This window comes from Corvus moneduloides, chromosome Z, assembly GCF_009650955.1.
Source record: "Corvus moneduloides isolate bCorMon1 chromosome Z, bCorMon1.pri, whole genome shotgun sequence".
NCBI lineage: Eukaryota > Metazoa > Chordata > Aves > Passeriformes > Corvidae > Corvus > Corvus moneduloides.
In genome coordinates, this window is record NC_045511.1 from 25,874,282 (window position 1) to 25,901,215 (window position 26,934).

Genomic DNA, 26,934 nt, shown 5'->3' on the forward strand with positions numbered 1-26,934 from the left:
AGGGTCCACCCAGATAGGCAGCCTCACAGTCCTTTTTAGGTCTCCCTGCCCTTCCTGGACAGTATTGTCCTGTCCTCCTTCCTTCCCTGCCCTGCAGAGGGGGAACACCATACCCTTTGACACAAGACCAAAGATGTCCTGCTGGTCCTGCTGTGCCACCATGCAAACCCTCGCTTCTCTCCCATCACTGAATTTGCAAGCAAGGTTGCTCCTCTTAACCTAGATCTCAGCTAAAAGCACAGACAGATCCTCTGCCCTCGTGTCAGACCGTTGACAATCTGCCTCTTCTGCTACTGGAAATATTAGCAGCTGCCGATCTCAGGCTTACAGCTCCTCTATAGCAAGAAAATGTAAACATCTTTTCAGCAGGAGGTGCTTGCTTCCTTTCCAGGGCTAAAACCTTCTGCTGACAGCCTTCCTTCCCTCTATCCAGCAGGCAAACCCTGTGAAGAAGGACAAAACATTAAGTCCATATCCACACTGGCATTTCTTAACACAGCAGAAAAGGTTTCCCACAGAACCTTTTAGTTGTGATTAATGCTGTGAAGACATTGGTAGGCAAAGCATGGCTGGGCCAAAAAAGCACAAAGCATTTTTCATGGATGTCACCTCCAATTAATAGATAAATCTGCTTCAGCTATTTCCATCTCTCTCTCTCTCTCTCTCTCTCTCTCTCTGCTCTTGTGGCTCTCTAGGGAATTAAAGCCTCATAAATACATGCTTGTTTTTCTCCTCTGTACACAGAAATCATGCTCAACTTGGGAATTCCTTGGACTGAAATGGTTGGAGGTGAAAAAATATTATAAAGGAGCACTGTACATGTGCCATTCCAAGGCAGCATTATACCCTTTCCTGGAAACCTTGCTGTATTACATGGCTGAGAACCCTGGACCACCAAAGAAAATGAATGCTGGAAACTGTTTTTTGATGTTTTTTCAACAACAGAATGCTGTCTAAGGATAGTAATACCTTTATCTTCCAAAAAGCCATTGCTCAAAAAATAATTTTTACACCATAAAGGTTGACTTATTACTTCTGCATAGTCCAGAATACTCATTAGCGTTCTTTTAAAAAAATTTGCATGTAGCATCCTCACTTTAATGGCAAAGCAATTGAGTTTTGCCTATGTGGAAGCAAGAAGCAGAGGAACAAGAAAGAAGAATAAGACAGAGCAGTAGCACCTAAAAAAAGCAAAGTCCTTGAGCAGAAACAGATTTTATCTACATCTTGTGTAGGGGATGGGCCCCTATGCGATATGACACAAAAAAATCATGAAGCAGGAGAAAACCCAACTTCCAGTCCATGCTTGCAGGCTATGGATGTATCCATCAGGGATGAATGACACTTTTAACCTCACCTTCTGCCACCTGAGATGCAGCTACCTCACAGTTTTACAAGTCCTACACTCTTAATAGTCTGGCTTGTTAAAGCTACAGCTGTGGGAGTCATGTGTCACTATTAGGAAGGTGAAATTAAGTTCTCTAGCTCACAGTTGCAGGGATAATGCTCAATCACAGAACATTCAGGGAATATGAAACAAACAAAAGCCAAAGGAAAACCAGCTGAGCAAAAAAAGTCTGTTCTAACTTTTTAACCTCCCAGTGCAAATAGCAGCAGCTAATAAGCTGCACAATCTGGCAGCTAACAAGTTTACCCAGACAAAAAACAATAACTGAATTTTCCTTATTGCCCATAGGGTTTGAAGACTTACTCCACTGTGTGTCCTCATGACTGTTTGCAAGCTAAGGCAGTGGTAGCAGGTACCTTTTTTCAGAGGTCAAAACCTGTGAAAGACTAGGACAACCCCCAATATAGCAAGGTCAGAGGCTGAGTTATAGCAGAACCTCTGCTCTTGAAGTTGCAGGGCGTTATTTGCATCACCATATCTGTTCTTCTTCCCCCAGACACAAAGCTTACCATTGCCTGGGGTCTCCTTTCTCTTCAACCCAGTCAAGCATGAGTGAGGGGACAGGGAAGCACTACAAGGAGCATTCTTCTACTTAATTGGCCTCTGTACAGTAACACAGGTCTTTGCTGCCACAACTGGAACAAGAAACACAGCTGAGGCTACCTCTACACTACGCAAGTCACCAGAGCTTGTGGCTTCCTTTTTTTACATGCCTCAATTTTCTTGCAATATAGTCTTAGAGTTTCTTAGGTAAGGTTTTAGATAGATAAAACAATACAAGAAGTTAAAGGAAGTAACAGCAGGTAAAATAGCACCCTGCTGTTTGTATATATTTTTATGTTTGGTTTTGATAAATCCATGCAGTCAACCCCCAGAGCATAGGTATGAAAGCCAACAGGAATTCACCTGTGCTGGTGATTAACATGACATGCAATAAACTCTTAAAAATGTAAGGTATTTTGGAATAAACATAACCCAGAGTACATATCTGAGATTAAATCCAGCCCTACTAGGAAAAGGACGCAACTTCAATCCACCCAGCGTGAAATAAATTGCAGTAGCAGAGCTCTGGAAGGGAGACTAAACAGCTGGACCAGAGAATAAAGCAGCTGAGAGGATCTAAGGAGTCTGAGGGATGGTAGGTGAATAAAGAGGACAACAGGATGGATACTGAACCTCATAAATTAAATCTGTACTGCAACTGAGGAGAGCCAGAAAGCGTAGCAACACTCTCAGGTATCCACCCAAGTGTAGCTGCCAGTGCATCAAATATCAGGACCCAAATGGCATTTTATCATCCCATGTCCTGTGTGAATCAGTGCCATAATCTCAATCACCCTAAAACTTACTGGATCAATTGCTTGCTTCCCTCTCCATTTGTTTTTTTCTTGTTTATCTTCTTATACAGCAGAAGGCTTCATCTGATGTTAATGCCCATATTCCACATTGAACACATGAGATTTTCTGTCACCTCTTGCCAACTGGCTCTAAAAGATGCCACTCAGTCAGCAACAAACCATGTTTCTGGTTTAAAACACTCCTTTCACCCTGTGGGCTCTAGAAGATAGCTGAACATGGAACACCATCTTTCAGAAAAACCCTCAATTTCTGACAAGCACACTTCTAAACAATGCTCAAAGGTTTATTATCTATATACTCATGAGTACCACACTGTGTATCTCTGTTTGCTCAGCCAACACAGAAACTTCCAAAATAATAAGCCAAATCAACAACCTTGTTCAAGAAATAAAATATTTTTGAAAAATTGTTACATCAAGCTGACATTTCTTGGATACTGACAGGAATAATAATAGGGTAACAATTAATGTACCCTATGCTACAAGCCTTCCTTGAAAGCACTGTCATTCCATCTCACCAAAATATTACCAAACTCAAATTACTATTTTTGTTATGGCCAGGTACAGCTCTTGTGTTCTCTAGGCTCTACTCTCTTCCAGTTAAACTGGCAGGGCTTCAACGAAGCCAGGGCTCTTCACCTGACTGAGATTTAGGCCTCTGCCCATTAACTGAAAAATTTCAGTCCTTGCCAGGGTAAAAAATTAACTACATCTTCTTTCAAGGGTTTTCTTTCCTGGATGCAGCAAACCACCTGTTTTTCCACTTGTAGGCTTGCAAAGCAATGCCAATCACAAAGCTTGCCAGAAATGACAAAATACATATTTTAAAGTTAATCAAGCAAAATGGATTAAACTTCAAAGGCCTGATACACTCCAAGGTATGCTGAATTATAAGACAAATGTTGGTCTCCAAAGTCCAGTGATGCCGTCACTCTCAAACAGGAAAGCTGGCCAGAAGGGAAAGGGAAGACTGAGAGAATTGGGATTGTTCAGCCTGGAGAAAAGGTTAGTACTTAGAGCACCTTCTAGTACCAAAACGGGTTCAAAAGAGCTGGAGAGGGACTTCTGAGAAGGGCATGGAGTGATAGGACAAGGAGCAATTGAAAGAGGACAGGTTTAGGTATTGGGAAGACGTTCTTGACTATGAGGGTGGTGAGGCAGGGGTGAAACAGGAGGGTTTACCTCTCAGGCTGCTTTGACTGGATCAGTGGTCACAGAGGACCAGAGCTCAGTAATACCAAAGAGAAGGAGGAGGTTAACAGTAAAATCCACTCCTATATATTAGTCCATCTCTTTACTGTGCACTAAGACTAATCAAGCACATTGAAATTAATTAAAAACTTAACCGAGAAACCTGATTGTTCTGAAAAACTGCATTTCTAAAACCAGTAATCTCACCTCTAAGCTTCTGGATGGCTGTGGGAGTATGAATCATTCTTAGTGGTGACAAAAAGGGTGAAGATGCACTGCTACTTATCACAGAGAGGTAGCTGCACTTCACCAAAACAGTTGCCACTGGTGCAGCGTTCCGTCTTTTGCATTTAGGGAAGAAAAGGGCTCTCAGACTTTGCTTTGCCTGACTCCTACAGATCCCTCCACTGTGACTATGGTGAAATGGAAATGTTTCACAGCATGAGCGAGATGTGTTGTAGACATTAGTTTTGGTATCACTCCAAAAGAAGGTCAGTGCAAATAAATGTACACTGTGAAATGAGAAGGATAGAAGAGGTTAGCTTTGATGCTTTTCCAGAGAGAGTCTAAGTCAGAGGGTAGAAGGCAGAAGTGCAGGGAGGTTTCAAGCATGAGTTTGTACCAGAGACAAAATGAATCCCACGACACAGGCAAGTGGAATCCATCAGAGAACCCACGGGGCTAAGTTCTGCTGTTCTTCACAAGCTTTCACAGAGATGACAGAGACGCAAGTGTCAGAAGAGCCTGGCCTGGCGTCTCCAGCTGGGCTTGTGTGCAACTGTGGCTGTATAAGGTAGATCTGGACTGGCAGCAGAAAACAGCACTCACAGCTGTTCCGGGTGAGGCAGCTGTGCAAAGGTCAAACAGCAGGTTTTCTCACAAAAAGAGGAAAACACACCCTCACAGGGAATGGCAGAGATGATAAAAAACACTGGAGTGCCAAGATATTCTCCCACCTTTTACCCAAAGACTGCAGGCCTTCCAGAGGAGAAGCAATTTAAGTGACACTGGTTAATATTCCGCTTGAAGTCTGCACTCACCTGAAGAGAGGGATGGCAATCACCTCATTAATGTAGCAGCCTTTTGGTGAAAAGGAAACCTGCTACATAGGAACACACCTCCATCTTAAACAAATCTACAAGAGAAGACTCTATGGCACATGAACAAATTTCATATAATTTCCTATCATTTCACATATCAACAATTTTTCTTCTAAATTTTCAAATTCTTACAATTTCTTCCATTTCATAATGCACAGAAGAGAACTGCATTTCAGTTTTATGTGCTGGGTTTAAAAACCCATACATTAGAAGAGTACTGAAGTTGGTTTCCTTGAAAAATTTTTCATTTTGACCATGGTAATTGTTCTTTCCTCAAAACCTATTTTCAAAACCATTCTAAAAAGGACTACAGCTTCTTATTAAAAAAAAAAAAAAGAACACAAGGCAATTGACCTTAAACATATTAAACATATTTTTTCCCCTACAGTTTTGAGAAAGAAAACTTCTATAATTGGCATATCTCATTAGCAAACTCAGCTATCCTACGATAGTAATAAGTGGGTAGCAAAGTGAGACTAAAATTTTTAAGTGCTTTTTGTTTCTAGGCTAATTTTCCTTATATTATCTGGACCCTCAAGGGATACAGCAGCCAGTCCTGTGGTCTAAGCCATGATAAAAACACCATTCCTCAGAAAAATTTCCCTGTTACATTCCCTCTACTTTTGTCAAAAGCACTGTAATTCTTTTATCCAGCCTCTCCTTTCACATCCACATCTAGACAACACACATCTCTTGTGGGACCCACCTCAAGCTTCTTCAAGCTCTGAAAGACACTAGGATTGCTTTTCTCAGGTACCCTACTCAGGATGATGCTCAAAAAACAAGTAGTCACTGGAAATACAAGCAGCCCAGATGCCTGACCTGTGCCCAGTCAGCAGCAGATAAACTACTGGGACTGGTATAAAAGCATCAGAGCAGTCACGGATCACGCTCAATATCCCACCTGACAGCAGCAGCCTCCAGGTGCTCGGCGGGTGGTAGCAAACTGCAGGATAATAAACTTACCTACAGCCTCCTCCTAATCCCTCGACAGCCAGACTCGTGACCTAAATGCATCCGAGTACCCACCCTTTCTACTTCTGTCAACCTAATTTATACCCCCAGCACTTGCTTTCTGGCCAAATCACCAAGAAGTGAAACTTCCTGAAGAAGTCACTTTGGCATTAACAGCTTTTCAGTGTGATGCTACACATTTCAGAAAGCTTCAGGCCTTTTTTTTTTTTTTTTTTTTGGTGTAGAGAAGCTAATTTGAGTTGATTGTCTTTCTGTAAGATTGTGAGGCCAGGAGACAACAGTAGCAGAGCAGAGTGGAAGGTGACAGCAAAAAAAGAGTTGTGTATACACTGAGGGCTGACTTAAAACAACCAAACACACATTTGGCTGGAAGAGAAATGCCTTGGTAAATTGGTGTTCATTGTTTCACAGTATGCACAGCGCATGTGCTTATAAATGAACTGTACTGTGAAAATGTCCCCCAGAAAACATTTGAAATCAAGGCAAGATAGTCCATTTGTTTAATTATTTATTTTAGGCATTCATTAGCCTTTTTCATGGTAAGTAAAATAAAACTTAAGTTGTTCCAGGGGAGATTTAGATTGGATATTAGGAAAAATTTCTTCATCAGTCAAGCACTGGAACAAGCTGACCAGGGAATGTGTTGGAATCACTGTCCTTGGAAGTGTTCAAAAAACATGGAGATGTGATGCTTAGGGACATGGTTTAGTGGTAGGCCTGGTAGTGTTCAGTCAAAGGTTGGATAGGATGATTTTAGAGGTCTTTTTCAGCCCTAATGATCTATGAGTCTATGTTTGAGGGGAGGGTGCACTTGTAAATAGTGGGTCAAACCCTGACCCCACTGAATCAGTAGAAGCTTTGCCACAAAGTTGAAGAGAACCAAAGATCTAGTAAATTCTATGAGAAAAACATAGCAACAGTAAGAGGAAAGGTGGTCTGAAAGTCTCTTGCAGCATAGTTTCTCTAAGATGTGAATGAGTGGATGTCCAAGGGTCTATAATTCAACAGGAAAAGTGGATACCCACAGATTTATTTGCCATTTATTTTTTGCTCCTATTTAATTTTCAGGTCTGTAACAATGGCCAGGATGGGAGCTGCAAGTCTTATCACCAGAATGAAGATTTCTGAAAAATTAGCTTTTTTTAAGTAATACAACCATTGGAAAGAGTTTGAGTGCCTACATTAATCACTGCTTAACCTGAGCAAACCAGAAATCAGAGGAAAATACAATTACTTTTCTATTTGGCTTAATTTTGTCCCACATAATCCACCTAATGCCATGCAGTACATAAAATTTAGGCTACATGCACAGGGTTATATTTCACCATTCACACAAGACATGAGCCATCTTCTGCTACAAACCTGTATAACTCCACTGGCTGCAGTGAACTAGGGCATTGTCAGCAGAGCAGTGCCATGAGCTGCATGCACAGACAGAAAGAGAGAGGAGAAGAAACGTGTGCTTCTCTGGAATATACTTTTAAAGCTTAGATACCCTTTTAGAGGATGTTCCTGAGACAAGACATGTGTTACTTTGTTTAGAACATCAACAAAGGAAACTCCCTGCCTGCTTGCATAGGAGGTCAAACCAAGAGCACATTCTGAGGGCAGTGGCAGAGTGGAGCTGTAAATGCTGTAGGCACACCAATAAAGGAGCATGGCCATAATCCTGATACAACAGCTCTGTGTTATAGGGCTGTTTTAGAGATATGACATTCTCTGTTAGCATATGCATGAGTTGGTAAATTGTTTGAGCTTGGTCCACTCTAGAAAAGCTTTTTGATTTGAGGCTTTTCATTTCAGCAAACAGTTTTACTGCAGCCAGTTTTTCAAATTGTCAAATTATCTTTCTGAGTAAATATAGTACTGCTACAACACATAAGAATGAGTGAGTCAGTAAACATTTGATTTTTCCATTTCCTGAGATGTTTTGTCTGAATATCCAAACTGGGAACAAAACTGAAAAGAACCTGATATTTGGCAGCCAGGCTGTTGAGCACTTTGCCACTGAACACCTGTAAGTAAACAAACCCCAAAAGACCTGCACAACTTGGATAGTCACATTGAAGTATTCATTTAAAGCAGAAAAAACTTGGAAGTTCTGGTACATGAAATGTTGTTGAGGAGGATGAAGGAAATGGACATGACTGGTTTGAGTCCTGAAGTGGACACCTCACACATCCGGCTTGAGGGCAAAGGGCATGGACAGAGGAGAGAAAAATGCTTTTTTCTATTACAAGAGGATAGAGGAGATGACAAGGGACAAAGCACCACATGAGAACCCAGGATGGCCTGAGGCCTGGGAGGACTTGGGTATCCTGATCTCCTTCACCTCTCTCTGCTCATGAAGCCATTCAGTGCCAATCAAAACCCATACAGGCATTGATACTACCATTTCACTGGAGCACAGGATGCACACATGTCAAATGTGCTCTGTCCTGTGATTTGATATGAGCTTTACTTGAAAAAGTGCTCTCACTGTGCTCTCTCTGTTCTCATTAACATTCCACTGACTGTCTGACTCACTCACCTCTTGCAAAACCGTGTAGATTTTATTCCTGATTTCTATTTCCCTTGCTGAATGCTTTAAAATAGAGATAAATAAATAAACTTTCCCCTTTTAATTTATTTTTTAAATTACCTGCATCACCGACTGGCTTCTGCTGAAGATCATCAAGCTAAATGAAATTCTACAAGCAATAATAGTCAGAATTTTGCTATGGCTATCCACCCATACTTTGAATAACAAGGAAGAGGAATGCCAATTTTTAAGTTATTGCATTTTGTTGTTCCACAATACAGTAATATTTTTTTTAAATCATTCCACCTCACATCATTGCAAACAGCAAGTGTGCTCTCCATGCACTCCATGGTAAAATTTAGTATGAGACCTGTGTAATGGGATTTAAAGCTGAACAGCTGTTTTGCTAGCCCTCTGTACCAGGGCAAACATCTTAGAATGAGGAATCAGCATGATCTCAGCAGGAAATTTGAAACCAGAAAATACGTATCAAAAGAATAATGAAAAGTAGACTCTTACTCAACAAATCATTCTGTTCTTTTGAAAATTACCGTTTTTTAAAGTCCTCCTGTCTTTGGAACTCACATTGCTCACACTTAGAAGCCAATTTTCCTGCCCCATAAGAGGAATAATGCAACCAAGCATCTGCTCTCTGCTGAGTGCATTTTAGATCTCTGAAACCATTTCATTGAGTTATTCAGCCAAGAGCCCCATGAATAACTTTGGACCAGATTAAGTCATCTTTCATGACTGTGAGATACATCCATCAGAAAATTCTCTGACAGCAGCAGATACTGTCTCTACTGTATAAATGAAGCCAAGGGAGTAATTCCTCTTAAGATAAATGAAGCCTTGCCATTATAAAAGGATGGCAACATCAAGAAAATGTTATGAAGATGTTAGTTTCCCAAAAAGAAATGACTGAAGAAGAAAGGGGTGTATGTTAGCCAAGGTGATGTCTGGTAAGCAAATGAAGACTCAAAGAAAGAAAACCAAAAACCAGTCTGTCCTAAAACACTAGCCAAGTAGATATTTCTAGTATCCAAAATGAAACTTTTAAAAATACTTAGGGAAAAAAAAGGAAAAAAAATTTATAGGGCTGGTGGGCTGCAAGACATTATAGAATGAGCTCCTTCTTGAAATGGACTAATTGATGTCATAAGAGATTTGTTTTTCCTTTGAGCACCCCACTGGTGCTGATTCCAAAGACATGAGCATTTGATTGGATAAATGACTGCAGATTAATTGCAGGTCATTATGCACTGGAAAATACAGACTGCCGTGCCAGGAGATGCAGAGCTACTGATATCAAAAAATGCCAGCAAGTTTCTTTAACATTTCCTTGACCCAAATATTCTTATTTAGACAACAAAGGCTGCAGGAGGACAATGAGTTTGATAATATTTGCTCTTTTTTTTTTTTTTTTTGCCATTCCAGTCAGGGCTTCTTTCTGTTTAACTTTGTTCAGACTGCCATTAATATTTCTTCATGCAAATAACTTATTAATTACTCCTATGGTGATTAGAAGTGAGGTCTGCTATCATGCCTAGCCAACAAGATTGTTACGGGTTTTAGAAGAAAATAGAGTGTCTCAGTCTTGTATTTCGAGAGCTGTTAGAGTGGCAGGAAAATCTGCCTTTGGTGGTGCTTTTTCCATAGGGACAAATGCAGTGACTTCCTGATGTGAGGCACCACAGGCAATGCTGAATAAATGCAGTGCACCCAATTCACACCACTGCTGCTCTGTGGAACACCAGCTGTGCTTTCCCTTCTCTTAAGGAGACTACTGAATCCAAAGGCAAGAGCAGCAGAGGGGCTGGGGAACAGTTTTGGTCATCAAATCTAGTGGGTAGTTTCAAAATTGAACTCTGGGTAAATAAAAGAAACTGCAAACCATAGAGAGATAAAACAGTGATACAAAGCAAATATAATATTTCAGTGTATCTGAAATGACACCATATTTTCCTCCTGTTAGCAAGAAAACAGCTTATGGATTTGGTCAACCCAAAATAATTTTCTTCCCAGCTCCTAGTTATTTCCATCACTGAACCACAAACTCATGAAATTTTCTCTAAAAATCCAAATAGTGAACACAGATATACACACAAACAGAATTAGCAAACATAGGGGTCCTTCACGAGATCCTTAATTTGTTTTCCTACTTCAAACTCCACATCCCTTCTCTAGATACCAAAGTCAAAAGTAGAATCTTCTCTGTCAAATTCATGGCACTAACACAATACAGTAAAACGGAAAAACCCTTGCACTCTCAACCGGAAATAAACAAAGAAAATAAACAACCCCCACCCTCACTAATGCTATTCAAAGTGGTATATAATTTTATGTTTGCAATTATAAGTAAACATAAAACAAGGCCTCCAAAAACATCCCTGCAGAAAAAAAAAATTGTATGCTTAGTATTTCTGCTCAATGTTTTGGGCCAGAACTTTTCAAATCTGTGTAATTTCTGGCAGAAATCTGTATGTTGCAGAATTTTATTTTGCTATGGAAACTACTTGAATAAGAGAAACAAAGCCATAGACCAACTATTTCTAGTCAAAATTTCCTCCTCTTTCATGCAAATCATACAAGTCCTTGAACAGCTTCTCTTTAAAGATCATCTCCTGCGGCACAGGCACAGCTTTTCTTGCTGAACACCTGTGAATTAGTAATATTCTGCAAATGCCTTGCATAATCTGTGAGTGGATGCAAGTGGTGCACAGCCAGCTCCCCCAGCCCTGAGAGCTGAGCCTGCTGACAGCCCGTGGGCTGTCCAGGTGCCATCTCTCTGATGTGGATTACACCTCCTCTGGGATGGGCAGCAGGGCAGATTAACATGGCCTTCAGCCACCTCAGCAGTGCTGTTAGAGCTTCTCTATCAAGCTCAAACTGAGTATCACCGAACCCCTCATTTCCTTTCCTTCCACAGCTGCCACTGTCCTTATCTAACCTCAGGTACCTGAATGTTTCCAAGCTGTTTCTCAGATGTTTGGGTCACTGGCTGCACGCACTGGGGCATGCACAGAGGCAGCAGCAGAGGTACCGTGTTTGACAACCCCACATAAACAGTGGCCTCCCTCCACTCACTGCTGTAATGGTGCCTGAAATGATTATGCACAAATGATTTGTCTCTTGTGTTTTTGGCAGCCTTACAGTAGTAATGTGGTGGCCACAACCCATGACCCACCTCTAGTTTTCCCAAGACCACAGGCTGCGCCAAAGGGCTGCCCTCTGTCTCATGTTCTTCAGCACAGAAAACCAAGCTGCAGCCATGAAGCCAGGTCACCAGTTAATGGCTGGAATGGATGATCTTACAGGTCTTTTCCAGCCTAAATGGCTTTATGATTCTATGTCTGCATTCAGAGTACATCACCTGTGTAGCCAGCAAATAGTCGGGTCTCAGCGAATGCCTCAGGAAGCTGGGTATTTCTTGAATGGCACTTTATTTTTATGGTATTTGAATTGCTGGAAGACACTACCTGCTTGTGATAGCTTTCATGACTGGCAAATTGTGTTACATCTTCTCACGTCTTTCCAAATAACATTCAATGTATTCTCAAGATAACTGAGAACAATTTGTGTCAGTGATGCAAGGATGTGAAACCTTCATCAGTTTGTGGCTCACATTTCCACTGCGGAGAACTGAAATTCCCTTGACTCAGCCCAGCGTTGGAAGTATAATGCTGGAGACTGGTTTCTTCTGCCTGACCTGGTCCTGCCTACAAGGAACATACCCACTATCACCATGTATTTTTTAAGGTGGAGCCCATTCTACCAGCAATTCAAATCCCTGAATACTCCAGTTGCTACAGTGATCCAGTGACAAATAATTTTGCACACCCAGTTCTTTAAAATCTGTTCCACTTTTCACCATGGTGGATTACAGCCAGTGGTTCTGCAATCCAGCAAAGGTTTGAGCTACTTGAAATCTCCCTAAGTCACACCAAAGTGGTGTGCACACTCTACTGTTGCACACACATGCCTTTTCCCTGCTCATCAACAGCATTCCCAGCACAGTGACCAGCAAGACACCTCCTCAGGTGTCTGCATCAAAAGCACTGTTGTGCTCCGAGCAATCTGCGGGCACAGCCCTTAGAAAGAAACAAAATACATTTGGGGACACTTGGATACAAATGGCATTTGAGGACAGTCTTCTGGGGCTGTTACCTCTCAGCCCTGTATTTTGCAGGCTGTCCTGCTCTTGTCCTGCTTGTCCTCAGGTCTGCTTGCTGACCATGGCATATCACGAGGTAGGAGAGCTTCAGCACAGGAGACCCTGAGCTTGTACTGCAGGTTTGCTCTGTGAGAGGCAAGACTCCTTCACAAGACTCTGCAATCTGTGTAAACTCTAAATTGTTCTTCTGGCTTCATTTATCCAAATACAGCATTGCCATCGCAACAGTGTTATTCTGACAGGTTAATGAGTGTGTTGCACTGGTATTACAAGCAAGCTTTGAGCTTGAAAGAGAGTGATTTAGGTGTTCTAGAGAAGAAAAGGCATCCTTTTAAAACTGCTCTTCATTTTTCCAATACTTTGCCTTTCTCCCATAAATTATTCTCATGGGATGTTCCAAAAATCTCAGGTGTATTATATAAAGCTATATTTTTCAAGTTTATTGCAAAATACCTCATCTAATTAAGAACAAATACTTAGTTTCTCTTCAGCTTGTGTTACTAAATGTCCCCCTCCATGCACAAGGAACGAAACACAGTGTGGAACAAGCAGAAAAATAAGTTACCATAGAAGAGCTACCAGCAATTACTCAGCAAATACAATAAATTATTGTATATGTGGAAATTAAATGTACTTCATTTTGTTGTCACTGAGTATTTTACAAGCGTGGGTGACAGAAGCACAGAGCAGCATACAAATGTGATACGACTGCCTCTTGCAGTGTGTGTGTTTCCATTGAAGTTGGATTTTTTTTTTCTCCTCCTCTCCTTTTGATAGATTTAAACTGATGGATGGTGAAGCAAGATTCCGAATTAACTGGAGCCTCAGCTAAGCAGCAAAAAGCAGCAGAAAAAACATCTGTGGAAATTTCATACTGCAGTCTTATGCTCCTGTTTGAGTTACTCAACAGAGCAGCCCTTCTAAGAGGGTCCAACCCTCATCTTCTCTAGAAATCTGCTAGTTTTGACAACCTCTAAGAGGCTTTCATGTTCACTCATATGAGATTCTGCCAGGCTCAACTGGGCACAAGATTCAGACATGTTTCTGCAGACTTATACATCATGTGTCTTCAGACAGGAATGCAGCTTGATTTTGCAATTGTGCAGAGTTCAATTCCAAAATCAGTTCCACCTTCTGAGTCTGTAACAGTAGACTTAGAGCTATTAAGAGAGCTGGTGTCTCACAGGTGTTTGCCATGATTTCTGTAAAACCTCTTTGTCTTCAATGGCAAGAGCCCTTAATTATAAATGTTGCTCCTCCATTGCATAACTTTTCTGAGCAAAGGATCAGCCTTCCACTTGGTAGAGCACAGAAAAGAGAAAACAAAGACAAAGAAGGTGTGTATTGTCAATGCTATTTAAACAAATGGCTTAAAAGAGTAGAGGATGCATGGCAGTGGGGCAAGGTAACTACCCTATATGGTCAGGAATAACACTGACACCCTCAAAACAAGAAAAGCAAAGGATAGTCAAGCCCCACAGCTAACTTTAAACCTCTATCTAGCAGACACAATTCTGTTATTTTGGCAATGAGTGGTATGACTTTACAGTTCATGCCAGTCCTCAGATCCCTAGAGGAGATGTTAAATCAGTGATCAGCACATTTCTACACATGGATTTGCCTTGAAGCTAATTCCCGTTCTGGTTAAGATGCGAGAATCACACAGCACAAATCCTTCGGGAAAATGGATCAAAACACTGTCTTATACATTTAAGCCCATTCTGTCCCCACTCCTCAATCTGTGGCCACCCCTTTCTGACTAATTATGTCCTTGATCACTCCTGTACAACTTTCACTATAACCACGAAGTATGGCAGCTCCGCAACACAACCCAGATGCTGTTATGGGATGTCCTGTACCCTGCACTAACAAAGCTGAAATAAAATACGGAAAACCCACTTTGATAAGGAAAGTTGTACTTCAAGAGATTGGATAGACATTAATCCACTGGCTTATTAGGGAAAAAAGTAGTGCAACAAGTCAACTGTACAAATGATGCTACCCTCCATTCCCTAGGACTGTGTGGAGTTGCCCCCATCACTGTTACATGTGATTCACAGAATCACAGGGTTAGAAGGGAGCTATAAACACCATCTGCCTGCAGCCCCTCTGCCATAAGAAGCAACACCTTCCACTAGACCAGGTTGCTCAGTGGCTAGAACACTTCCAGGGATGAGGCATCCACAACTCTGGGCAACCTCCAGTTCTGCCCCACCCTCAGAGTAAGGATTTTTTTCTTCTAAAATCTAAATAAACCTACCCTGTTTCAGTTTGAAACCATTCCCCCTTGTCCTGTCTCTACATGCTCTTGTAAAGACATCTGATCGTTTACAACACAGGCCAGCTACGCTGCTCTGTTTTGACAGGTACAGGATACCAACAAAACAGGTTTTCCGAAAAGGGAGCAAACAGGTGAACATTGACCCCATATCTAACAACCCAGATAATGATTAGTCAGTACACAGTAGAAGTCAGATTCTGTAGCATCTCTTTTTCAGCCCCATGTCCATCCAACAGACGTTGATGGTAGCACAATTTTAACAAAAGCATGAGATTTTCAAAATCAGGGCATTGTGAACAACAATGCCACTCACAATAGGTCTCTCAGCTGCTGCCAAGCGAGCATTTCTGAAAACTACCACTGAAAAGCAAGTTTCATCCTGGATTTGCAAACCTAGCAAACAATACCTGAATAGGGAAGAGAGAATGTGTGAGCAAGCTGCAGCACCAACTTTGCACATCAGTAGCAATAAACATGCTGGTCATTATTTTTGTGTTTATGCCCCATCCAAACATCTACCTATTAAAAACTCTAAGAGCTTTAGGTGTTCTGCAGAAAACAACTGTGCTTGCAAATTGATGTAGGCACCTAGTCTTTTCAGTGATCAGATTGAAAACAAAACAAAACAAAAAACAAAAAAAAAAATGAACAAAAAATGCCCTGAGAATTGTACAGGGCTAAGTCTGAAGAATTCAAAGTAACACCAATCTGGGCTATCCGAAGAGCATGGAATTCCTCCAGAGCTGGGAAATTCAAAGCACAGAGCATCACTGACACCCAGGCAGAGCCACAGCAGACACTGTGCAGCAAGTTCTGGAGAACTAACCTCTCAGCTGCCAAACACAACAGAACACAACTGAAATGGTTTAACTCACATGGGAATCTCAGCTGGGAAGCAATGGTCTAAAAACAAAGCAAAGATTTCAAATTAAGTCATAATCTGGGGTGTCCTCACTTACTTCCTAGGAAATAAGCATTCTGATTTCAGTCACTTAAACAAGGTGGCACAGCTGATTTTACCACCCTTGTGTGAAAACAAGTGGAGAGTTGACCATATATCACAGACTTGCTGGGCACAAATCAGGAGAGAGAGAAAAGAGGCTAAGAAGTCTTCTGGCATCAGCACTACAGGATTTATCTTTGTTCTACCTTTATTTTGAGGAAACAAGGATGGGGAAAAATAATCTTGGAGGCAGATCTTACTCTTGAAGAGTCACCATCTGAAAAAGTTTCTTTCACCATAACTTCACCCAGTACACATAGGACAGCATTAGGGGATTAAAGAAATGTTTCTTTTAAGCATTGATCATAGGTAGTTGTTTTCCATCAGAGAAGTTTTCATATCTCAAGGGTCTAGTGCCACAATAAGTGACAATTCCACAATAAAATGCCAAAGTGATATTCACAATAACGCCTTGTGAACACAATTGGAAAAACACATCCTCCATGATGTTGTATTATCCACACAACTGTGAGATATTTGCGGCTGCCAAAAGTATTAAGAAGATAAATTAGAGCACGAGAAAGTAGGCTTATCAGTTCAACATACTATCTGATGGAAGTAATAATTACAGAAATGTTTGCCAATTTTAAAAAACAAACAAACATTGAAGTACAATGGTAGACAGATTCTTATCATTGAACAAAGAGGCAGGGAAGAGTGAGCAAAGAAAAAAAATATTGAAGCTTTTCATGACAACTAATGCTGTCAAAGAAAATTGAGGTACAGTACTAAAAAAAATTAAAATTCAAATGAAAATTCTAAGGTCTCCTTCTTCTGCTACTGAACTCTCTCAATCCAGACAAAATGTCTCCAATTACAGAGCAAGCAAAAGGTTCTGTAACTGAGCAGATGTGACTACATGACTGAGGAATTAAGGATATGGTTCCCCACTAGCTCCTTCTCTCCTCTGATGTTTCATCAATCAGAAATGCCACTTGATATCATCCTTGCTGATACACATTGGTTTAGTTATCTTTTTCAGCATCACTGGTTTTCCACCCACAGTGGGCATAAGCCAACATTGAAATATGCCACGTGAGAGCCAGCAATGAAAGTTGGAGGAAAGGAAGGAATACAAATAAATAAGGGAAGGTAGTAAGGAACTGTTGTCATAGCTCCCAGTGCTTGACAGATCCTCAGCTGATGTAAATTTTGTCCTTTCTCCTCCCCTGTGTCAAGCGTTGAAAGCAGATTCTCTTCCTGTACAGTACATTCAAAGTTACCTGTGGACAAATGCATAAAGGACTTCCCCTAAGGTCTTACCTGTCTTTATTTTTAGAAACAGCCAACCCAAAAATCAGACCTGGGAGCAGCAGAGATGATTTGAAAGAGAGGGAGATCCACAGCAATGTTCTCAGATTAAACGGGATCTTGAAATTCAAAGGCTGTGGGGAATCACACCAGGTAGCCTCAGCCTCAGAGGTAACCCCTTCTGCAGTAACGGCTGGGGAAACCTTCCTTCCCAAACCAAGCACAAAACCCCCATTGTACAAAAACGAAAGGTTTTTTTAAAAAAATCCGTCTTGTGCCCAAGTAGAAACAGGCAGAAATCTCTGCAAAAAGCCATGATCTCTGTTTTTGCTCGCCATACCCACCTCATTTGCAGTAGGGGGGATGTCTGCTGGGGTCCCTGCTCTGTCCCAGGTGCCTTCACGCCCCACAAAAGACCACACCGCATGCAGGACCAGCGCTGTTACTCTGACACATTTATTTCTCAAGTACTCACCCAGAAGGAGCCAGAGAACTACTGTACAACCTTAGAGCTCGGGAATCTCATCTCTCAACCTGCAAGCTGTCAATGACAGCTGATCAAAACGCCCGCATTTCTCTCCTTTCCCTACCACGGACGTTTTGCAGAGATGCAAAAAGAGCCAGAGTCAGGGGTCTCTCAAATCACCCAAACCTGACAGGGACATCGCACACGGTGACATTTCAGCATCTCTGCTCCAAAGCCTCTTTCCCCGCATGCGGCGCGACCATCACGCCCTGCTGCCGCCGCCGCAGCCTCCTCCCGAACCGCAGCCCACCCGCACGGCCCCGCGGCTTGGGGGCACCGGCGGCGGCGGCAGAACCCCTTCCCGGGAGGGGTTCCCGGGGGTGTTCCCGGGAGGAATCCTGCGGGAAAGGGCGGGCGAGGGGGCACCCAGCACCTGCCACGAGAAAAGCGGCGATGCCCCCGTGCCGCTCCCGCCATCCCCGACACCGACCCACCGCATCCCGCATCCCGCATCCCGCATTCCGGCCCGCTCTGCAGCACGGCGCGGGGAAGCCGCCGCCTCTCCTCGCCTCGCCCTGGCTCCCGCCGCCCCCCGCAGCCCCCCGGCCGCCGGTCCCGCACGGGCATCCCCCGCCGGGCCCCCCGCGCCCCCGGCCCCGCTCACCCCGCGGCGCGGCGGCCCCGCTACGGGCGGAGGTCTCCGGGAGGGCGGGCGGGCAGCGCTCGCCGGCCGGGCATCGTGGTCCGCCCTCCGCCGCGGCGGGGAGGGCCGGCTCGGGGACTCCCTCCCTGCGCCGCCTGCTTCCTCGTCCTCCTCGCCCCCTCCCGCCTCGATCCTCCGCAACGCTGCCCGGAGCAGAACCGGCGCAGCTCCCTCCACGCCGCCCGCCGCTCCTCCTCTGCTTCCCCGGGCACCGGACCCGGCTCCAGCCCCCGCCCGGCGGCGGGGCGGAGGGAGGGGACAGGGGCCGGCCGGGAGGGGCGGGCGGAAGGGAGGGGAGGGGGAGCGGGACCCCCAGAGCCGCCGCGGCTTCCCAGCTCGGCCCCTTCCCCGGGGCTGTCCCTTTCCTGGTGGCTGGAGCAGAGTCCGGCTTCCGTGGACATCGTTACCTGCACTCGGCGGTGGCCGGCGGAGGCTGGAGGCAGCCGGACATCTCTCCGGGTTGCTCCTGCCCCAGTCCCGCCGCGGGGAGCACGATGCCCAGGAGCCTCGACGGCATCACGGCAGCAGGACTGCATCGGGAACAGAGGGATGAGGTCTGGGTGACCCGCAGCCGTGTTGGTGCCCCAAAACCCCGGGGATCCGCTGTGTTACCGGAGGCCTGCAGCCTGGAGCAGACGGATGACAGTGGGGTGGGATAAAGGTCCTGGTCCAGGCATCGGCAGTGCTGGCGTGCTCCCTTCCCCATGCCTCATGCAAGGCACCGGGCAGGACTGCAACGCTGCTGCACGGTGTTGTGGTCCCGATCCCCAAAGCCATCCATGTCCCCGTCCATCTGGGAGCTACCAGGACACTGAGCTCATGGTACCCAACAGAACGTTGTCCTCAGCAACATGCCTTACAAACATAGGGAGAATAGCTTGTGCTTTCTCTGTCTTAGGCTTAGATTTGCCTCCAACTCACAGATGTGTTACTTTAACTGAGAATGGTACCACCCCAACTACATTCAAGCTAAATTCCTAGTTGGCAGGGCAAAGAAAAAAGTGACCCAGGAGTTATTCTACTGCAAATGAGCAGAGACTCCTGGCTTCCCACAAGTGTGTGGCATGTTCTTGTCAATATGCCTCAAGTGTAAAATTGAAAAAGAAAATAGCACCCACAAGCTAGAGTAAACCATGCCAACATAATTTTTATCTGTGGATCAATGGAATTTAATTCCTCAGTTGCCTAGATATCTTGCAGAAGCATTTTCCATTATTCATTACCCCACCACTTCTTGGGCAGGGCACACTGTGCCATGTGGCGGTGGGGTGACTTGCCAGAGACCACCAGTAAGCCCAGACTGTTTGTGTCTCACCAGTATGGACCACAGGCCACATGGACCGAGGAGCACAACCAGATGAGCAGTGCAAAGTTATTCACTGAAGGTTTGAGAAGTGTTAAGTTTTGTCTGCTGCAATGCAGAGGAAAACATTTGCGTATCCAAAGCCCTTTTCCTTTGTACAACAGCTGGAGCACAGACACAGCCCACTGAAGGATGAGAAGTATCTGTTCGCTTAAGCAGTGCAACAGCGTCAGTAGAGTTCATCTGGTCATACCCAAAGACTGATATTTGTCCAAGAGATCAATCAAATTACATTAATTTCAAGAGTGTTTGCTTGGAAACTTAACATGATAATGTCTTCTTTGCAGCTTTCCATCCCTGCAGTTTCGTTGTTTCGTCCATTGTTTCTCCCCACAAGAGGCATCTCCTGTCCTTGGTGGATGTAGAGGACGCAGAGGGAAAGCAAAGCACTCCCATACCTTGCTGCTCTTTCCCCTCTTTACACCACCACCAAGCCTAGTAGGAGCACAGCAGGAAGGCATGATTTGTTTTCCTCCCGGTTTTTGGTCATATGGATTTCTGACCCACTTGTCATTTTGGGGAAGCTCAGCTGGTCGTGAAGTTTTCTTTCCTTGTGTGGTTGTTGTGTGGCTTTTGTGGAGCTACAGCAGTAGCAACAAGGGCTATTTTTAGCTTAAAGTAGGCCAGGCAGTTCCAGAAAATGTATTAATAGGAGGAACATTTGAGAACAAAACAAGCAAACAAAAGAGAAAACAAACTGAGAAGTGTAAACAAGAATAATCTTTTACCAGAAGCAGTTGCTAAACAGTAAATATGAGGAACTGCATCCTCTGTATCAGGGGACATGACCCCACCCCACAGCAAACAAACTAATGCAGTCCCTCATCAATATCTGTTGCCTCCAGAACAATCAAAGTATCTTGTTTTAGCACCATGCACCTGGAGTGGGATTTTTAGAGATGCCTGGTTCATCAGATTGCAGTATGCATTCATTTCCCAGGAAATGAATGCATACCTAGCCTGGAAGTTTAAATAGATATTATTCTCCTTCTTAGAGATCACTACACATTTATGTTTTGAATCAGAGTGTAGCTGGTACCCAAAATGTGTTGCCCAACTTGCTGGGAGAATTCACGCCCACATTTGTAGTGAAATCCTGTGGGCAATGTGCAGCTCTCTGCAGTAGGCAGAAAAGAGGCAAGGATGTGTACTATAGGAGAAAGATTCATATTCTGCTGCTAAAAGCAACAAATCTTAGTTTTCGATCGATGATAATTCAGTGGGAGGCACAGGTATCTGTCAGCTCCTTTATCCTTGTTGAAGTTTGAAGACTGGATTGCAACAATTCACCAGTCTGTAAATCTTCATGGAAGAATGAGTGCAGCAACATTGAGCACAAACGTGTACTTCCCACATGGACTCACAGAGCTGGTTTTTACTTTTTTTTTTAAAGCTTCTGGTAGTAGTTGATTATCTTTATTCCTTTAGAAGTCCCAGTAAGACATCTCACATTCTGACTCTTGTTAGAGTCATTCCATTGCAGCCACTTGCAGAATATGCTCGATGCTGTTTGCTTGCCTGAGTGTTTGGGTAGATGCAATCCAGAAACCCAGGACAGTCTCTGTCACCATAATCATATGTTACTCCATCAAGTATTGTAGTAGTATGCTTGTAGTGGCAACATAAGTGTTTGCTATATATAGCCCACATTTGCTTGGTGCTAATTTTGTGAGACAATTTCCTCAAAAAGCAGAAAGAATCAGCACTTTTTGCTTTATCTCTCTAACTGACAACTGCATCCCTGTGTCCCCATCTGACTTTTTTCCACAGCAGTGTGAATACATAGAAACTTTCAAATGAAGTGATATCAGAGTTTAGTGCATAAGAATTCAACCTAAGTCCTCGCTGTTACTATGTGTCCATAAATGTGCCCTGATGGTCTTTTCAGTTGCAAAAGTATAGACATTTTTGCACAGCTTTTTGAATCCAGGTCAACTTCTAAGCGTTTCACTGTCCAGAGCAGCCACATCTAATTCATGCCCACACCTCTTGATGCACAGAGCAGGAAAATGACAGCATACATATGCACAGATCAAGCTGTACAAGCCATAGAGGTGAAAAGTTTGCAACCAGTATAATAAAAAATAGTTTTAGGACTAATTTGGGGATATTCTTTTTTTAGCTGAATATATTTTGCCTAAGAACACTGCACTTACTTAATCATCTTTGCCGCGTGCTTGTCAGGCAGCAGTGACGGGTTACCAATCCTAGCCCTGCCTGAGCAAAATTAGAATACAAGTCTGCAAAGAACCTGAAGCTAAGCGTGTGACCATGATGGCAGTGTCACTCTGGAGAGCAGGGGCTGACTGCTACAGAGCTGGTAACGAATTCCTGCTTGGCAGATTCGTTTTCACTATGCTTTATTTTCTCCTGCTGTCTTGAAATGACATTACATGCACACCCCTTATTGCTAGCCAGAGACTTAACCATACCACTGTTTTGGTGACAGATGTTCCTGGTTAAGGAAATGCAGTGTAAGTCGTTGCAGTCTCAATAGCAGGGCACATTGCTGTGTCGTAGAATCACAGAATGGTTTGGGTTGTAAGAGACTTTAAAAACCATCTTGTTTCAACCCCACCACCATGGACAGGAACACCTTTTACTTAACCAGGTTCCTCCACTGTAGTACTAAAGTCTCTTAAAACCTAGATTTACATGTTTACCTTATATCACAGATGGAAGAATCAGTTTCCCTAATACCTGAGGGGGCCTCAGTAGGCTCCCATCACATCTGGAAAATTTCCAAGGGGCTAGGAAGGAAGCAGCATCCCTGACCTGATGGGAAACTCCAAATCAGGCACTGGCCAGGCTGCAGGGGTGCCATAAGAGGTGGTGAATGTCCCATCCTTAGAAACATTCAGGTCAGGCTGGGCACAATTCTGAAAAAACTGATTGAGTGGAGGGTGTCCCTGTGCATGGCAAGGGGCTTGGAATGAGGTGGCCCTTAAAGGTCCCTTCCAATCCAAACCATTCTGTGATTCTGTAAGCCTGTCTTCACAGCAGCTGGGCTGAGAGGCCAAGTCCACCTGAGCCGAACAGCAGCCCAAGCAAGCTTCTCACGAGTAACTCTGAATGACCTGTCAAATTGCCAGTCCCGAAATAGGTCAGGAACACTTTCTGTAGAGTTTGTTTCTGCTCGATCCTCTGCAACAGACCAACAGGCTCCCAGCCACTACAGTCGGTGGTGGAATGGTGCTCAGACGTGGGGGGAAGTAGCAGAGAGGCATCAAGGATTTCCTCTCACTCTTTGCAGACGAGGCACTGCATAGCTAATTAGTCACAGGAAAATGCACCATCTGTTATGCCAATGTAAGATAACCATTCCACTTCAGCTTCAGGGAAGACCAGCTTCCTAAACAACGCCCTACCCAAACCTTCCCTCAAATGGACTCTTTTGGCCACAGGGACCTATGATGGGAGCTGCTGTTTCTCGTTAAACACCCAGTAGGCTAAATGCAAAGACCAGTTTCTTATCTGACATCAAAGGATTCAAGCATAATACACAAGTTAAAACCCACAGAGAGGGAATAGACTGGTTTCTAACATGTCACATTGGTGCTACAGGTATGAAAATCCCTTAGCTGCCACTGATTCACCATGGAGAAGATTTGCAGGGAATGGGAACAAAGAGGGGTGGGAATACAATGAGTAACACACCTTGCAATGCAGAGAATAATCCAAAATTATTATAAGGAGTAAGGAACCACCTTTCTGCTTTTCAACATCAGATTGAATATTTCTAGCAAAAATAAAACCCAAACTACCTCTATGTGTTTACACATACACACACAAACAAGGCTGCTGATAGAGTACAAAACACCTAAGTTTGGGAGAACGATCTTGTAGCTTTCTGATAGCAAATTACATTTGCATAATGAAGTGTACTGGCAGGCAAGCTCAAGGTGAGTGGGTGTAGGCAGGTAGTACATCTCAGCAGTAACTTGGAAAGCTGTTCCCCTAGCACATTTGAGGAGTTTATGTGCCTCAGATCCTGGGGTGTTTTTAGCTTTTTTCTCCAGTTTTCTTAAAATTTCTGGCAACTTCCTGTTAACAAGGAAGAAGATACCATCTCCATAAGGACAATGGCAAATTCATAATTACTGCACAGGAAGAGATGAACAGACCAGAATCTGCACCTAAATGGAGATGCCCTGTATTTTTTCTGGTGTGTGCCTAAACCCAGCACCCCAGACAGAGTCCGCAACGTCGGAGAGCAAGATGTGCCTCACAGCCAAGTTTTCTCTATTGCCCTTTACCTCCTAGCCTAAAGTCTCAAATCAGGACACACCCTCTATGTGAAAGTTATTTGAACTCAGATTTTTTACTGCTTGGGTACCTTAAGAATAAACTCTGCTTTTCTGTATAGCGTTCAAAAGCATAAAAATAACATTAAAAAAATTACAGGCAGTTTCGGATTTGGCTGTGTTGCAGATCTAGGAAGAAGGGTTGTCCTACATGAAGGTGTACCAATTTAGCTCAGTTTGTAACCTTGCTATTTATATACTTTTGTATCAACTCACAGGAGTTTAGCTTGCCTCCCTTATTTTGCTGAATTAGATTTTAGCTTATAACCAAGCTACACAAGATTTTTTCCAGCATATCTTGATGTGTTCTCAACTTACATTAGTTTTCTTAATTCCTGTACAAACATGTTGAACTGCACTCTCTCTTCAGGTAACATTCATACTTCATGGGATGGTATTTTAGCTCTCAAAGCTAGTCCGTCCTGTTCCATCACTTGCTTTTTCTTGCTTTTGATTGTTGTTTTAAAAAGCATATTCAGTTTTTGGAGGTTAATCAGAGGGTGAGCAGACCCTGTGCCAAAAGGAAGCCAACTAATTTTGATGTATTAGTGAAATTTTAAAGCAAAGTGCATGAATCTTGTGGCCTGTGCAAGCCACACGTTGTGCTTTGATGGTGTTTTACTTGATTGTATTTGTTCATGTTGCAATTGCACCTTAAGCTGAAGTCCAGCAGCATTCATGAGCTGAGTAATCCATCATGAACATGTAATCCATCAGTGTATTCCTGAACCTCTTCATCCTAAAGAGAAAACACAAAATTCTAAGTGTGTTTTAGTCTGATGTCTAAGGATGAGCAGCCAAGCATCCTTACTGAGCTACTTAGACTCATGATACAAGACCTACACTAAAAATCACTGCTAGACGTGCAGGCAAATTATGGAACCACTGGCTGCATTCTGGCCAGAGGCTAACCAAGCTAATCAGGACATGGGAAAATGTTGGACATGATGTGAGGGAACTGTTGGACATGCAGTTGCCCCATCCCTGGAAACTTTCGAAGTCAGTTTGGATGGGGCCCTGAGCAAACTGATTTAGTTGAGAATGCCCCTGCTTATTGCAGGGTGGTCAGAGTAGCTTTAAAGGTCCCTTCTAACCCAAATTACTGTGTGATTCCACAAGAAACAGCAGTGTGAGACACTGACAGGTGGTGCCACAAAGGATGGATGGACGGGTGTCACAGGCAGCTGAGGGGGTGTTGTGTGACACACTCCGTAGCTGGGGGGAGCACTAAGGGCCTTTAGGGAAAGACAGCCTTGAAAATCTGCCAAACCCACATAACTATATCAGGTATATCACATCAGATAGGTAACAGAATCAGAAACATCAAATTAGGTGTCTGGGAGGAAAAAGTAATTTGAAGTTGTTGATTTGTGAGGAAACTGAGGTGGACATAAGAAGGTACAGGAGTGATGAAATGAAGGGCTAAGAGATGTGAAAAAGGATAGTAAGCTCTGCAGATGATGTAAGTGGGGCTTTCTGGGGTTGCTGGCAGTCTGCCTCACCCTTGGGCACGGTAGCTGGAGCAAGAGAGTGGAAAAACCCACAGCTCCACTGCCACCATTTGAGGGGTGGATGGCTATGGCCCCAGGAGAACAGGATGAGAGCAGTCCACCCCTGTGCCCAGAAAGACCATTTGGAGCATCCTTGTAACACCATTTTACCCTTCCAGGTCTGGTGGCTTTGGGGGCTGAGCACTGCTGCCTAACCAAACTCCCAGTCTGAGTCCTTGCTGCTCTCAGGTGCTGCTCCAGAAAAGGGCCAAGAGACTCACACTCATGACATCTCACCATTCATGTCTTCGCCTCCCAATCCAGTTCCAGTGCCTGCCATCTCATGGTTACGGGTCCAAGCTATCAGTCATTCACAGTAGTGATTTGCTACAAAAAGTCCTTGAAAGTCGCAGTTCGCACAGGACTTTTAACGACTAGGAGAAGCTTTGGAAAACCTCACCTGCCAACAATCAGCTGTCAGGGATATCAGCCAGTGTCTAACATTTTTATTTTTCTCCAGTATAGGAGTAATTTTAAAAGCTTTTTAGCAGGGAAATCACTTCCCACTAACTGAAAATGAGTTGTCTTTATATCAGCCGAGGACTTGACCACCCCCTCCATTCTTCTTCTTTCCTGCACAGGAACTTCCCCCTCTGTGCTCTTCTGCTTACTCATGACTCCACTACAGAGCTCAAAGGCTGCTGCAATGCCCTGAACAGTGAGGTTTACATCAGAACAAATGCCAAGATGAATTTCTCTGTTTGTGAGGTGCTCAGCCTAACAAGATCAGCATGCAGAAGTACAGTGCCTGAAGTTTAAAATTAATTTGCAGTTTGTAGGACAGCTCTCTAGAAAGCAGGTTATTAAGAAAGGATGAAATTTTTGAGTTCAATTGCATTGTCATTTGTCATTTTTGTTAAGTTCAACAGCATCCTTGTGCAGTAGCTGAGAATTACGTGCAGAAGTCATAGTGATCTGGGACTTGAACTAAGCTGGCAGTTGGGTAATCTTACATCAAAGATGTCATGTAGTTCAGTGAAGAAATGTGGCATTACACTCACAAGAGCATTCAGGGTAACTGCTTCATTTTACAGGTTTTGATATTAACCTGCTCACTCTTCTGGCAAAGCAGATTTTCCATTAGACCTGAGGAATGGAGTTCCAGAAAGGTTGCTTGTGAAGTCTGGGGACTTAACAACTAGAAATGTAGCTGGAACAATAACTTCTTTAGAACGTACTGGTTGAGAATAACCTCATTCTGTCAGTGAGTGCTGATGACAGGACAGCGGGAAAGTCAGCCCCAGTGCTTCCTTCCTGCTTCAAGGAATTATCTGAGTGATGGCTGA

General features: G+C 43.6%; 1 protein-coding gene across 1 annotated transcript in view; it reads right to left on the bottom strand.

Annotated features, from left to right (window-relative positions):
- Positions 1–18,476, bottom strand: part of PLPPR1 (phospholipid phosphatase related 1) — a 116,195-nt gene extending 97,719 nt beyond the window's left edge. Inside the window, exon 1 of the mRNA XM_032096760.1 lies at positions 18,393–18,476. The gene's annotated coding sequence lies outside the window, so the exon portion shown is untranslated. The remainder of the gene's footprint in view (positions 1–18,392) is intronic.
- Between the last annotated feature and the right edge of the window lie 8,458 nt (positions 18,477–26,934).